The sequence below is a fragment of the Halichoerus grypus genome, chromosome 12, assembly GCF_964656455.1.
Source record: "Halichoerus grypus chromosome 12, mHalGry1.hap1.1, whole genome shotgun sequence".
NCBI lineage: Eukaryota > Metazoa > Chordata > Mammalia > Carnivora > Phocidae > Halichoerus > Halichoerus grypus.
Window position 1 is genome coordinate 32,690,459 of NC_135723.1, and position 13,592 is coordinate 32,704,050.

General features: G+C 40.8%; 1 protein-coding gene across 5 annotated transcripts in view; it reads left to right on the forward strand.

Moving 5' to 3' along the window:
- LOC144379563 (uncharacterized) overlaps positions 1 to 13,592 on the forward strand; it is an 84,884-nt gene that overhangs the window by 49,610 nt on the left and 21,682 nt on the right. The window contains exon 1 of one of the 5 annotated variants that reach the window (XR_013442742.1): positions 13,033 to 13,168. The exons of the other annotated variants lie outside the window; for them this stretch is intronic. The gene's annotated coding sequence lies outside the window, so the exon portion shown is untranslated. Of the gene's footprint in view, positions 1 to 13,032; positions 13,169 to 13,592 lie in introns of those variants that run through there. 5 annotated transcript variants of the gene reach the window in all.

Sequence of the window (13,592 nt, forward strand, 5' to 3'; positions counted from 1 at the left end):
ATTGAAAGATATGAATTTAGTGCCATTATATTGCCTGTAAGGTGACTGTTACTGTATATTGTCTGTGTTCCTTTCTGGTCTATGTTGCTTTTAGGCTCTTTCTTTGCTTAGAGGACCCCTTTCAAGATTTCTTGTAGGGCTGGTTTCGTGTTTGCAAATTCCTTTAGTTTTTGTTTGTCCTGGAAGCTTTTTATCTCTCCTTCAATTTTCAATGACAGCCTAGCTGGATATAGTATTCTTGGCTGCATATTTTTCTCATTTAGTGCTCTGAATATATCCTGCCAGTCCTTTCTGGCCTGCCAGGTCTCTGTGGATAGGTCTGTTGCCAATCTAATGTTTCTACCATTGTAGGTTACATATCTCTTCTCCCGAGCTGCTTTCAGGATTTTCTCTTTGTCTCTGAGACTCGTAAGTTTTACTATTAGATATCGGGGTGTTGACCTATTTTTATTGATTTTGAGAGGGGTTCTCTGTGCTTCCTGGATTTTGATGCCTGTTTCCTTCCCCAAATTAGGGAAGTTCTCTGCTATAATTTGCTCCATTATACCTTCTGCCCCTCTCTCTCTTTCTTCTTCTTCTGGGATCCCAATTATTCTAATGTTGTTTCATCTTATGGTATCACTTATCTCTTGAATTCTGCCCTCGTGATCCAGTAGTTGTTTATCTCTCTTTTTCTCAGCTTCTTTATTTTCCATCATTTGGTCTTCTATATCACTGATTCAGTCTTCTGCCTCATTTATCCTAGCAGTTAGCGCCCCATATTTGATTGCACCTCATTAATAGCCTTTTTGATTTCGACTTGGTTAGTTTTTAGTTCTTTTACTTCTCCAGAAAGGGTTTCTCTAATAACTTCCATGCTTTTTTCAAGCCCAGGTAGTATCTTTAAAGTGATGATTCTGAACTCTAGATCTGTCATTGTAGTAATGTCCGTATTGAGTAGGTCCCTGGCAGTCGGTACTACCTCTTGTTCTTTTTGTTGAGGTGATTTTTTCCGTCTTGTCATTTTGTCCAGAGGAGAATAGATAATGAGAGAACAAAATGCTAACAGGGTAACAATGTTCCCAGAAAATATACTCTAAACAAGTCAGAAAAGACCTGAAGCAGTGGGAAAAGAAAGGGAAAGAAAGAAAAAAGAAAAGAAAAAAAAAAGAAAAAGAAAAAGATAAAGATAAAAACAAACAGAAACAGAACAAAACAAAAAAAACCCAGAATATGATCAAATATGATCAGGCTGGTATATAGATGAGTTCCACACAATAGATTTTGTGTGTATTTTGGTCTGTTAGAAGAAAGTGCCTCCCAAAATTTTAAAGAAAGAAAAACTTATATATGTACAAAAATAAGGGTTGATATGACGAAGGGATGGATTATGACTGTAAAGATGGAAATTAAAAAAAATTTTATAAAAGGAATTGATAAGAAGTTGTTTGAGAAAAGAAAGAAGAGGATTTAAAAAAAAAAAGAAAAAAAAGGGAGAGAATGTGATCAGGCAGGGGAATAGAAAAAAACCATACACTAGAGATTTAGGGTATATTTTGATGTGTTAGAAGAAACTATCTCAAAATTTTAAAGAGAGAATAACTTATATATATATGCCAAAAATACAGGTCACTACTATGAAGGGATAGAATATGACTCTAAAAATGATAAATAAAAATGTTTTTTAAAAGGATTGATAAGATGTTGGTTGAAAAAGGGAAAAAGAAAAGTTCAAAAAAAAAAAAAGGCAGTTAAAAAAAAAATTAACTTTGAAAGACTACAGAATCATGGTAAAGAAGCCATGGATTCTATGTGCAGTATTCCCCTAGCGCTGGAGTTCTGCCGTTGTCATTGATCGGTAAACTTGGTCTTGGCTGGCTGTTCTCACTGATCTTCTGGGGGGGGGCCTGTTGCCGTGGTTCCCAAATGTCTTTGCTGGAGTTGGAATTGCCCCGCCCTTGCCCGGTCCAGGCTAAGTAATCTGCTTGGGTTTGCTCTCGGGAGCTTTTGTTCCCTGAAAGCTTTCCGTACAGCTTTGGAGGCTGAGAGAGGAAATGGCGGCCTCCCAATCTCTGCCTCAGAGGACCCGAGAACTCGGGGCCCCGCTCCTCAGTGCGTCCCCAGAGGAAAGCAGTCAATCGCTCCTGTCTCCCCGGTCTCCGGCCGCACTCCTCGCTCACTGGGCCTGTGACCGCGCGTTTCTATCTCTGGCACACGACTCCGTCTGGAGTCTCCAAACCCAGCAGATCCCTGCGGTGCGCTCCCGCGCCTCTCCACCCGGGGGAAGAAAGTGAGTCTCCCTGGATCTGCCGCTTGTTGGGTCCCTGCTGGAGGAGCAGTGGCCCGACTGTGCCCCGGATCATGGTTTATGGCAACCCCGAGCTGAGAGCCTGCGCCTGGGCTCCGTCTCTGCAGCCGGCTTCCCCGCTCCGATACCTGGGAGCTCTGCCACACTCAGGCACCCCCGGTCTTTCTGTGACCCCGAAGGTCCTGAGACCACACTGTCCCGCGAGGGTTCCACCCCTCCACTTAGCCACCGGAGTGATGTCCCTCAGCGGAGCCGACTTCTAAAAGTTCCGATTTTGTGCTCGGGGGCTCTATCACTTGCCAGAAGCGGCTGACTGAGGCCCCTCCCCCGCCGTCTATCCTCCCGAATATCGCCTCAGATTCACTTCTCCGCATGTCCTACCTTCTAGAAAGTGGTCGCTTTTCTGTTTAGAGAGTTGTTGCTATTCTTTTCTTCGATCTCCTGTTGAGTTCGTAGGTGTTCAGATTGGTTTGATCCCTATCCAGCTGAATTCCTGAGACCAGACGAAATCCAGGTCTCCTACTCCTCCGCCATCTTGCTCCGCCCCCCCATTTAAACTTTGATTTATCTTGATTTTTTCCTGGTGTGAAGTACTGACCTGATTTTATTCTATTTTCCAAATTTATGTCTGGTTGTCCTAACAGAATTTATTATAGTTCATCTTTTTCCTCAGCAATTTGAGATGCCACCTTTATCAGATATTGGGTTTCTATACATACTTGAGCCTATCTATACACTCTCTTTTTTGTTCTATGTGTCTGTCTGAACCACACTGTTTTAATTATAGTGGCTGTAAAATATGTCTTAATATCTGGTCATAATTAGGAATACTTTTCATTGTTATTCTATTATTACTTCTTTGCTAATGTCCTTAGTCTTCTCTGACTTAGATCCTGTCCGGTGACTTCCTATGAGAATCAGTACCTAAAATAGTTGGTTACTGCTACCTCTCCTCCACTCTTCCTCTCACCATTCAATTTCATTTTTTGTCTTAATTTTGATCTTTAATATTAAAAAGACAAAACATGGTAGTTTTATCTAATTTTAGTCTGTATATTCTTAAGTACAATTAAATGACTACTATTTGGCTTATCAGCTTCAGGAGATATCCTTAGCTCACATTTTCTTTCATTGGGTATCTTAAAAGGTATAGCTGGGAAGTGCATACCTAATTTCTGCTCTACTTTCCTTATATTCTTTTCCTTCCCTTCCCATTTTTGCTATTTGTATGGATTATTTACACGTTGTCAGAACATTTGGAATTTATATACTACTTTGTCACCCTTATCCGTATCTTTTAGTCTTTGTTCTACGGGTGAATATATTCAGTACTTAATCTGTCAGTCTTATGCTCAAGCTTCTGCAGTCCTCTTGTGCTGGATTGTTTTCTAGTACCTTCTTCAGGAAGAGCTTTAATGTGTTTACAGCTCTTTATCTGTGGCCTTTAGGTTTTTTTGTTCATTTTGTTTTTGTTTTTTATTTTGAGAGAGACAGAGAGAGAGTGAGAGTGGTGGGGAGGAGCAGAGAGAGAGAGAGAGAATCTTTTTTTTTTTTAAAGATTTTATTTATTTATTTATGAGAGACAGAGAGAGAGAGAGAGTCAGAGGGAGAAGCAGGCTCCCAAGAAGCAGGGAGCCCAATGTGGGATGATCCCAGGACCCCGGGATCATGACCTGAACCGAAGGCAGAGACTTAACCATCTGAGTCACCTAGGCGCCAGAGAGAGAGAATCTTAAGAGGCTCCACTCCATGCCCAGGGTGGAGCCCGAGGCGTGCTGGATCATGACCCTGAGATCATGACCTGAGCTGAAATCAAGAGTCCCATGCTTAACTGCTTAACCAACTGAGCTACTCAGGCACCTCTGTGGTCTTTATATTTGAAGAGCAGTTTGACTAGATATAAATCCTTAGCTCACATTTTCTTTCACTGAGTATCTTAAAGATGTTGATCCAATTATTTTTTACCTTAAAATATTGCTGCTTGGAAAATGGGTGACAGGGGAACTGGGGTGCCTCAGTTGGTTAAGCGTCTGCCTCCGCTCAGGTCATGATATCAGGGTCCCAGGATTGAGCCCCACATCGGGCTCTCCGCTCAGTGAGGAGCCTGCTTCTCCCTCTCCCTCTGCCCCTCTCCCTGCTTGTACTCTCTCTCTGTCAAATAAATAAAATCTTAAAAAAAAGGATAACAATCTGATTTTCATTGTTTCTGACTACCTAAAGAATTTTTTCCTTATCTTTGAGGTTTAATAATTTTACTAAGATATGTCCAATAAAATATATCATTTATAGATTAATACAGCATTTCTCTTTGATCTAGATCCAAGAACTTTTAAATTCGGGAAAACTTTTTTTTCTTTTTATTTTCAAGAAACTTTTCTTGAATTACAGTCGTAAATATTTTATTTGTTCCATTTCTTAGATGTTATCTTACAGTTCTCCAATTGCATTTATACTAGATCTTTGTTTGCTGGCTATTTTTAGTACTTTCTCCTAAATCTTAACAACAACAACTTTATCTTTGAGTTCCTTCACTTTTCCCTTTCTATGCATTTATGGCATCTATTCATATTTCTCATTTTTTGCTCTTTTTTCCCAATTCCTTTTTGACATCAGTCAATTGTCATTTTTATCTTTCCATAACTTTTGATACACAACTCCTGGGTATAAGGAATCCACAATTCTTTAATTCTTTAGATCGGAGTAACTCTTCATGGAGCTACCACTCAACTAGCCAATAGAATTTTCAATCTAAGTAACTCTTTGTGGCTTATGCCCCCTCACTTTTTTATCAAAACAGAATCTGATCATTGCTTGTGGCTAGAAGATGGGGAGGGGTCTGCTCCTGTGCCCATGGTGGTTGGCATCTTCATTCTGGTTCCTCTGGCTACATGGTAGTGCTGTTAAGAATTGGTCTGATTTAGGCTCTTTGCTTGGAGGGTCCTTAGAGATGTTTCTTAGAGCACTTCATTGCATTGTCAGAAGATTCTTACAAAAACCTTTGTGTCTTACTAAGACTCAGTAAGGCATATCTCATCACTTGGGATGCTTCATTCCGCAACCCTCATTCCTCCAGCTGCCTCAGTCTCTGGGCAGAGGAGGGGCTAAACTCATACCTTTCACTCAGATTTGGCCATTTTCAACTTCTTTTGCCTAAGCTTCTTCCCTTCGCTTCCCCCCCAGCACATTTAGCCCCTCTCTGAGACCATCAGTTTAATAATTTTCGGTGAAATAGAAATACATATTTTTCCTTTGTGTGTTTTGCAGGATATTTTATGTCTTTAAATCTTTAGGAACACATGTTATCTTCTGTTTTATGGGTAAGAGATTGGAGCTTGGGAGAGTCCATACCACCTCCAGTAGCACTTTCCCAGCATGTTCTGTTACGCGTGTCTTATTTGTGCTTGTCTTCTCTTAATATACGAGTTCGTGAAACTAATTGTGGAAGGGTTTATTTCAGTGAAAGACACAATACATGTTATGAGTTTTAAGATGCATTATAATAAAAATAATTGATTTTGTGGCTTTCCAGCCACTGATGCTTTGTCAGTTTGGTCCTCCAAGAAGCAGACAGCAAGGTAGAGCAAGAGATGCGTTGGAGGAAATGCCTGAAGGAATAGGCGGGAGGGAGCCTTCCTACTGCAATGCAGGTCTCATACCTGTGAAAGGCGAAGGTGACAGATCAGGTAGGAAGAGTTTCAGATCCTGGAGCAGATGTGAAAGACTCATGGTGGGGCAGGGCAATGGGAAATACTCAAACAAAACTTGCCCATTAGCGAAATCTTGCACGAAGCGGTCATTGCTTGGGTCCAGTCCCTGTCATGCTCAGTCACAGGCCAGGAGCAGCCCCGGTTCAATGTGGATCATGGATTGAGTGGATGAGGTGGTGCATCCCAGGATGTGGCAGCTGGAGGCTGTCAATCAGCTGGTTCTCTTGAAGGGCCATGGGATGGAATATCTCTATGGTTGCCACTGATGTCTACTTGATATATTTAGCCATAAAAACACTTTTACCGTAAATTTCTTTTATATTAAAGCAATTTGACAAAATCTTCTTCATATGGGAAAAGAGTCCAACAGAGATTAATAATGTATAATGTTTGTTGCTGGATATTCCTCAAATGTCTACTAAGGCTCTAATATTATTTTAATTAGAGAATGTGAAAGGAGTTAAATATCATTTATCATTATTTAGCATTCTAATAATCATAAGCAATCTAAATCACTATTAGATTGTATAATGCTGTTCTTTTAGTCTTTATTTGTCACTTTTCTAAAGGCAAAGTAGTCATCACTTGACTGAAAAGTAAAAAATCAGTAACTGGCTATACCTGTTTCTGTTCATTCTGTCCTTTTGAACATTTTGATTTTGATCTCCAGCCAATTTCTTTTCAACGGAGTCATGTGCTTCCAAAAGGACCAGAAAAACTCTGAGCCTGGGAATCAGGTCATCTCTCGTCTAATTCTGCTTTGTTACAATGTAGCCATGTGACCTTGCAGAAATTACTTCACCCCCTTGGGCTTCAGTTGCCACATCTGTGAAATGAGTTTATTAGATTAGATAATCTCTAGGCTTCATCTAGCCTATGAAATATTGCAGTTGAAGTTGGAGGTTATGGATAAAATGTTTCTATATTTGTTATCAAAAACTAAAATAAAGACATGGAAGCTATATTTAGGAAATGTGTGGACAGCACACGTGTTGGAAAGTGCAATTAATATTTAAAACAATCTTCCAGGCCAGAAGAATAGGTTATTTTCTACTAAATAAACTTTAATAAGGATAGGGTGGATTGTTTGTCTGCTTTTTAAAAATAACCCTTTTATTTTAGAACAGTTTTAGAGTTCCAGAATTATAGCGAAGATAGTATAGAGTGCTTATTTACTTTTACTTTACATATAAGTTTAAAAATATTTGTGGTGATCAGTATTGGGTGGTTGGTATTGGTGGTGGAGGGGGCTGAAATGGGGCTACTGGGGCAGATCATGGAGAGACTAGACTTAACATTTTCTGTGAAAAGAATTTAGGCATGTTATTGACTATCAAAAAAACCCTCACAATGGCAACCTAATACAAGCTTGCCTACATTAATAGAGACGTACATTAATGATCCAGAATAAGGAAGCGACAATCATATTGTGCCCCAGCCTGACTACACCTCATCTAGAGTTCTGTTTTTAGTTCAGGGAACATTGAAATGTTTGTAGGAGGCCAAAAGATGAGGGAACGGTGTGATGAAAGACTTGGAACTTATTATCTAAGAGGAAAGACTGGATGAGCTGGAGAGATTTAGCTTGAACAAGAGAAGACTTAGCAGAAACATGCAACCAATTCCTTTTTAAATTAATTTTAAAAAATTAGGTAAACTACTTATATAATCAAAAAATCAAAGTGATGTAAAAGATATCAGTGCTTCTACTTCTGTTTCTACTCTGTTCTCCCATCCTGTTTCGGTGTGATTTTTTTTTTTTTATTCATTTCTTTTCAATCCTCCCACAGTGTTTCTTTAGGCAATTACAAGCAAATACACATATACAAAAGGAATCAAATTATGCATGTTATTTTGCACCTTGATTTTTTTTACTCAATGTATTTTGGAGATCTTTCCATACACACACACACGCACACACACACACACACACATATATATAGAAGGTGCCTCATTTGTTTTAGACAGTTGTATAGAATTCCATTCTGTGAAAGCATCACAGATAACCCGTTCCAAACATCAGTGCTTGAAATCTTGCCCGTGTTCTATTTTTACAATGTTGTTATTCACGAAAAAAGAAGAAAAAATGAGTAGCAATACCTATTTTTCACCTCGAATTCTTGCAGGCATATCCATAGGATAAATTCTTGGGAGTGGGGCCCCTGGGTTCAAACTTAACTATGCATATATTTTTAATTAATTAATTAATTAACTTATTTCTTTATTTTAAGATTTTATTTATTTGAGAGAGAGATAGTGAGAGAGAGCACGAGGTAGGGAGAGGCAGAGGGAGAAGCAGACTCCTAGCTGAGCAGGGAGCCTGACGCGGGGCTCGATCCCAGGACCCCAGGATCATGACCTGAGCTGAAGGCAGATGCTTAACTGACTGAGTCACCCAGGCGCCCCAACTATGCATTTTTAATCTTGAAAGATACTGCCTTATTGCTGTCCATAGGGGTGGTCCCACTTCGCACATTCAAGAGCAGTATATGCCAATACACGTCTTCACAGCCTCACCCACACAGAGTGTGCTCAAACTCTTAGACTCAATCTAGTTTCAGTTTTCATGCATCTGTTTATAAATGTCGGAGAGTATCTTTTCATATGTTGGAGAGCCATTCTCCCCCCTTGAACTCTCTGTTCACACCCTCTGCACAGTTTTGAACTGCACTGTGTAGGGGCTGTTCGTGTTGTACCCTCCTCTGCTGGCGTTCACCTCCTCAGACTGAAAGCTGCTTGTGTGAACACCTGTGACACTTTGCCTGCAGGCGTTTCTTCTGGCCACAGTGCCATATGCGGCAAGAGGATAGTAGAGGTCAGAAGAGCCAGAAGTTAATGCCCTAGAAGCTTCTTCTATCCAATAACGAACGGGGATTTGTTGCATAAAACCCCCATCTTCCTTTCCCCTTGATAGGGATAAATCTGAGATATATTTAACACTATCTTCCAGAGTTTCCAGTGGAGTTGCGCCCACAGTGGAAACTGGCTTGAAAACCCACATATTATTCCTTCTCTGCACTACTTTCCTACTCCATTCCTAGTGCTTAATGATTTCGTTTCCAAAGTAAACTGTGTGCAGTAGAATCCTTGCCTCAGCATTGGCTTCTGGAGGAACCCCAGCCACACTCTGTCGTTAGTACTTTCTGAGTGCTACTCCAAGTGTGGTCTGCAGATGGCGCTGGCTTGCGACCCGCTTGTTACCAGTCTGATAAATTCAGAAACTGAGCTTAAACTTTAGAAACTTTAGAAACTTTCAGGTCGTCTAGGTTGTGGAGTCAGTTAAGCATCTGACTCTTGGTTTCAGCTCAGGTTCTGATCCCAGGGTCTCTAGATCGAGCCCCACCTCGGGCTCCACGCTCAGCGTGGAGTCCACTTAAGATTCTCTCTCCCTCTCCCTCTGCCCCTGCTCCCCATGCTCTATCTCTCTCTCTCAAAATAAATAAATAAATCTTTTTTTTTTTTTAAAGAAACTTTTATAGCAATTTGATGTTGCCACAATATTTAAGCATGTGATCTGTGGTGAATTGGCAAAAAACAAAAACAAAAAATCTGGCCTTTACCTCAGGTGGTTGGACAGGCACTACTTTACATGATGCTACTAAGAACAATGGGTGAAAGTACAACTAGAAAAATTTTGTTTAGATATAAGGGAATTTTCTAATTGCCCAGGGAGCCTAAAACAGGAAGAGATATCCATGTTGGTGGCAGTCGACACTCTTAGGGGGAGAAGAGGCAGCCTGTTTGGCTGCCTGGCTGGCTGTTGAGATGGAAGAATCCTGTGCCTGATGGCAGAGCTCTTGCATTTCAACAGATTCTATTACTCTGTCTTAATGAAATTTGAGCAGGAACTCTGTCATTCTTTTTCTTCTCTTTTTAATTTTAAATGGTCTTTCCTCTTTCCCTAAGTTTTGTAATTTTTTTTCCCACTTTCTCTAATTGTTTCTTTTTCTTCTCTTTCTTTACAAGAAAGGATTAGTAAAAATGGAATTAATATGCTGGTTATGTCCCTTAAAAACCTGTTGACTGTCTAAAAATTACAGGGGAAGGTTTAATTCTAGTCGATCCTGTTTTAATAGTTTTTGGAGTACTGTGAGTTCCATTCCAGCAGCTCTTTATAATCTGCAAACTGAGAAACTCTCAACTAGCTAATGGTACAGAATCTTTTTTTTTTTTTCCAGTAAAGTTTCTCACCTGGTATTAAAATACTAGGTGTAAAGTGTTATGAGATTTCCTAGGTGAGTTGCTGGTTCTCAAGAACAAACACGTTCACTCAGTGCATAAAGCACTAGGGTGAAACCTGAGAGAAAGAAAACATTTGTCTTTGAGCTCCTGGAAAAGAGCTCTACTGTCCTTGGCTACGCCTCTGAGTCCTCAGGCCAGGGGTTTTGCCTGCCTCCAGCTGAACCCAGCTCTCTCTGATGCGTAGGACAGCTTGTCATCAGACTGGAGTGGGAAGACGAACATGGCAGTTGCAACAGAGTTGAACTCAATGCCGAAACTGCGAGTTGCAGGTCACTACAATCTTATAGGGTGCACTAAAATCAACACTAGGCAAATGTGGAGCGTTAAGGATGGGCAATCAGGAATATTGAAAGTGCTAATGAGTTTCCTTTTTAAGAAGTATTTCAAAAAAGATGGTTCAGTCTATCCAGCCTAATATATGGATTCAAAGGAACATTTTGGAGGACAGCATGGGTATCCTCCATTATACTGTGGTGTTGAAAGGGAGTGGTCCTGGAGGCACACTGTCTGCCGTTCAAATTCCAGCCCTGCCTTCACCAGGCAAGATACTCAGTGGTTTTTTTTTTTTTTTTTAAAGATTTTATTTATTTATTTGATGGAGAGACACACAGTGAGAGAGGGAACACAAGCAGGGGGAGTGGGAGAAGGAGAAGCAGGCTTTCCGCCGAGCAGGAAACCCGATGCGGGCCTCAATCCCAGGACCCTGGGATCATGACCTGAGCTGAAGGCAGGCGCTTAACGACTGAGCCACCCAGGCGCCCCTAGATACTCAGTGTTTTTAAGACTCAGTTTTTTCTTTTCTTTTTTTTTTTATTAATTTTATTTTATTATGTTATGCTAGTCACTGTACATTATATCATTAGTTTTTGATGTAGTGCTTCATGATTCATTGTTTGCGTATAACACCCAGTGCTCCATGCAATACGTGCCCTCTTTAATACCCATCACTGGGCTAACCCATTCCCCCCCATCCCCCTCCACTCTAAAACCCTCAGTTTGTTTGTCAGAGTCTCTCATGGTTCGTCTCCCCCTCCGATTTCCCCCCCTTCATTTTCCCCTTCCTACTATCTTCTTCTTCTTCTTTTTTTAACATATAATGTATTATTTGTTTCAGAGGTACAGGTCTGTGATTCATCAGTCTTACACAATTCACAGTGCTCACCATAGCACATACCCTCCCCAATATCCATCACCCAGCCCCCCCATCCCTCCCACCCCGCACCACTCCAGCAACCCTCAGTTTGTTTCCTGATATTAAGAATTCCTCATATCAGTGAGATCATATGATAATTGTCTTTCTCTGATTGACTTATTTCACTTAGCATAATATCCTCTAGTTCCATCCACATCATTGCAAATGGCAAGATTTCGTTTTTTTGATGGCTGCATAATATTCCATTTTATATATATACTACATCGTCTTTATCCATTCATCTGTTGATGGACATCTTGGCTTTTTCCATAGTTTGGCTATTGTGGACATTGCTGCTATAACCACTGAGGTGCACGTACCCCTTTGGATCACTACATTTGTATCTTTGGGATAAATACCTAGTAGTGCAATTGCTGGGTCGTAGGGTAGCTCTGTTTTCAACTTTTTGAGGAACCTCAATACCGTTTTCCAGAGTGGCTGCACCAGCTTGCATTCCCACCAACAGTGTAGGAGGGTTCCCCTTTCTACGCATCCTAGCCAACATCTGTCATTTCCTGACTTGTTAATTTTAGCCATTCTGACTGGTGTGAGATGGTATCTCATTGAGGTTTTGATTTGGATTTCCCTGATGCCGAGTGATGTTGAGCACTTTTTCATGTGTCTGTTGGCAATTTGGAAGTCTTCTTTGGAAAAATGTCTGTTCATCTCTTCTGCCCATTTCTTGATTGGATTCTTTGTTCTTTGGGTGTTGAGTTTGATAAGTTCTTTATAGATTTTGGATACTAGCCCTTTATCTGATGCGTCATTTGCAAATATCTTCTCCCATTCTGTCAGTTGTCTTTTGGTTTTGTTGACTGTTTCCTTTGCTGTGCAAAAGCTTTTTATCTTGATGAAGTCCCAATAGTTCATTTTTGCCCTTGCTTCCCTTGCCTTTGGTGATGTGTCTAGGAAGAAGTTGCTGTGGCTGAGGTCGAAGAGGTTGCTGCCTGTGTTCTCCTCAAGGATTTTGATGGATTCCTGTCTCATATTTAGGTCTTTCATCCATTTTGAAGACTCAGTTTTTTCTTCTGAGAAATGGGGATAATATCCGTACTTCAGAGAATTGGCAGGAGGATTAAATAAGATACAGTATGTGAAGTTTAGCACAGGCTTTGCCCATAGTATCATGAAACAAACATTATTCAAAGCTTTGCGGGATCCCCTTGAAGCAGGAAACATGTAGAACTGGATGCTTCTGTCTTGTTGGGCTAGGGCAGGGGTGCACGGTCCTGCTCATCCTCATTGCTGTTGTCTCTAATGTCCATTCCTTTCCCTTTCACCCTTGATCCAGCTTCTCCTTGTTGTAGTCTTCTTCTCACTTCCTCTCATCTGGGAGTTCGGGGGGTTTCAGAGGGAATTGCACTGTGTGCAGGTATCGATGTGGTGTGTCCATGGGAGGAGGTGAGTTCAGGAGCCTCCCGGCTTGCCATTTTGGCCCAGAATGCTCAGGGCTTTGGCTTGAGTTTGAGGAAAGGCAGTGCCTAGGAGAGTAACTAACACACTCTTTTCCTAAATTCTCCTGAACAAATCTTTAGAAGAGTAGAGGATTTTTCTACATTGTAATTTTAACTTATTATAGAGAATTGGAGTAGGATCCTGCAAGGGTATGTTTGGAGCGTGAGTGTGCAGTGGACAGGTGGTGTGGATACTGGTTCAGGGGATGGAGAATAAAACCAGCACCTTGACGGCCATTCCACCTTAACTTTGGGAGGAGGTCAAGAATCTTCTGGGATCCTAAAGGTAAAATTCATTATACACTTTCATCATTATCATGGCTCTTTTGTGGTCCCTGAACAATTAATGCATGAAGAGCTTTTAGTGCAATTTGTAATTGAAGTAGCTTTTGAGTAAGGGCTTTGCTATTCGCTTCTAGCTTTCTCTAGCTTGCTAACCTCTATTTATTTATCAGTTTTTATCTTGCTTTTGAAAGAATGATCATGCCCATCAGGGCTGTGGCTGTCCAGTTGTGCAGGACATTTAATGTCTGGTCTGCAGGCTGAAATCCAACCTGAAGTCAGTCCGTTAGTGAAGTCATTAGCCCCGTCCTGGCAGCATCTACCTGGACGAAGGAAAGCATTTTTTTTTTTCTACTTCTTACCAAAGTCCATTGTGGGATAATGTACCCCTACCTCTGTTTTGGCCAGCTGATGCTCTCCCCTCTCTG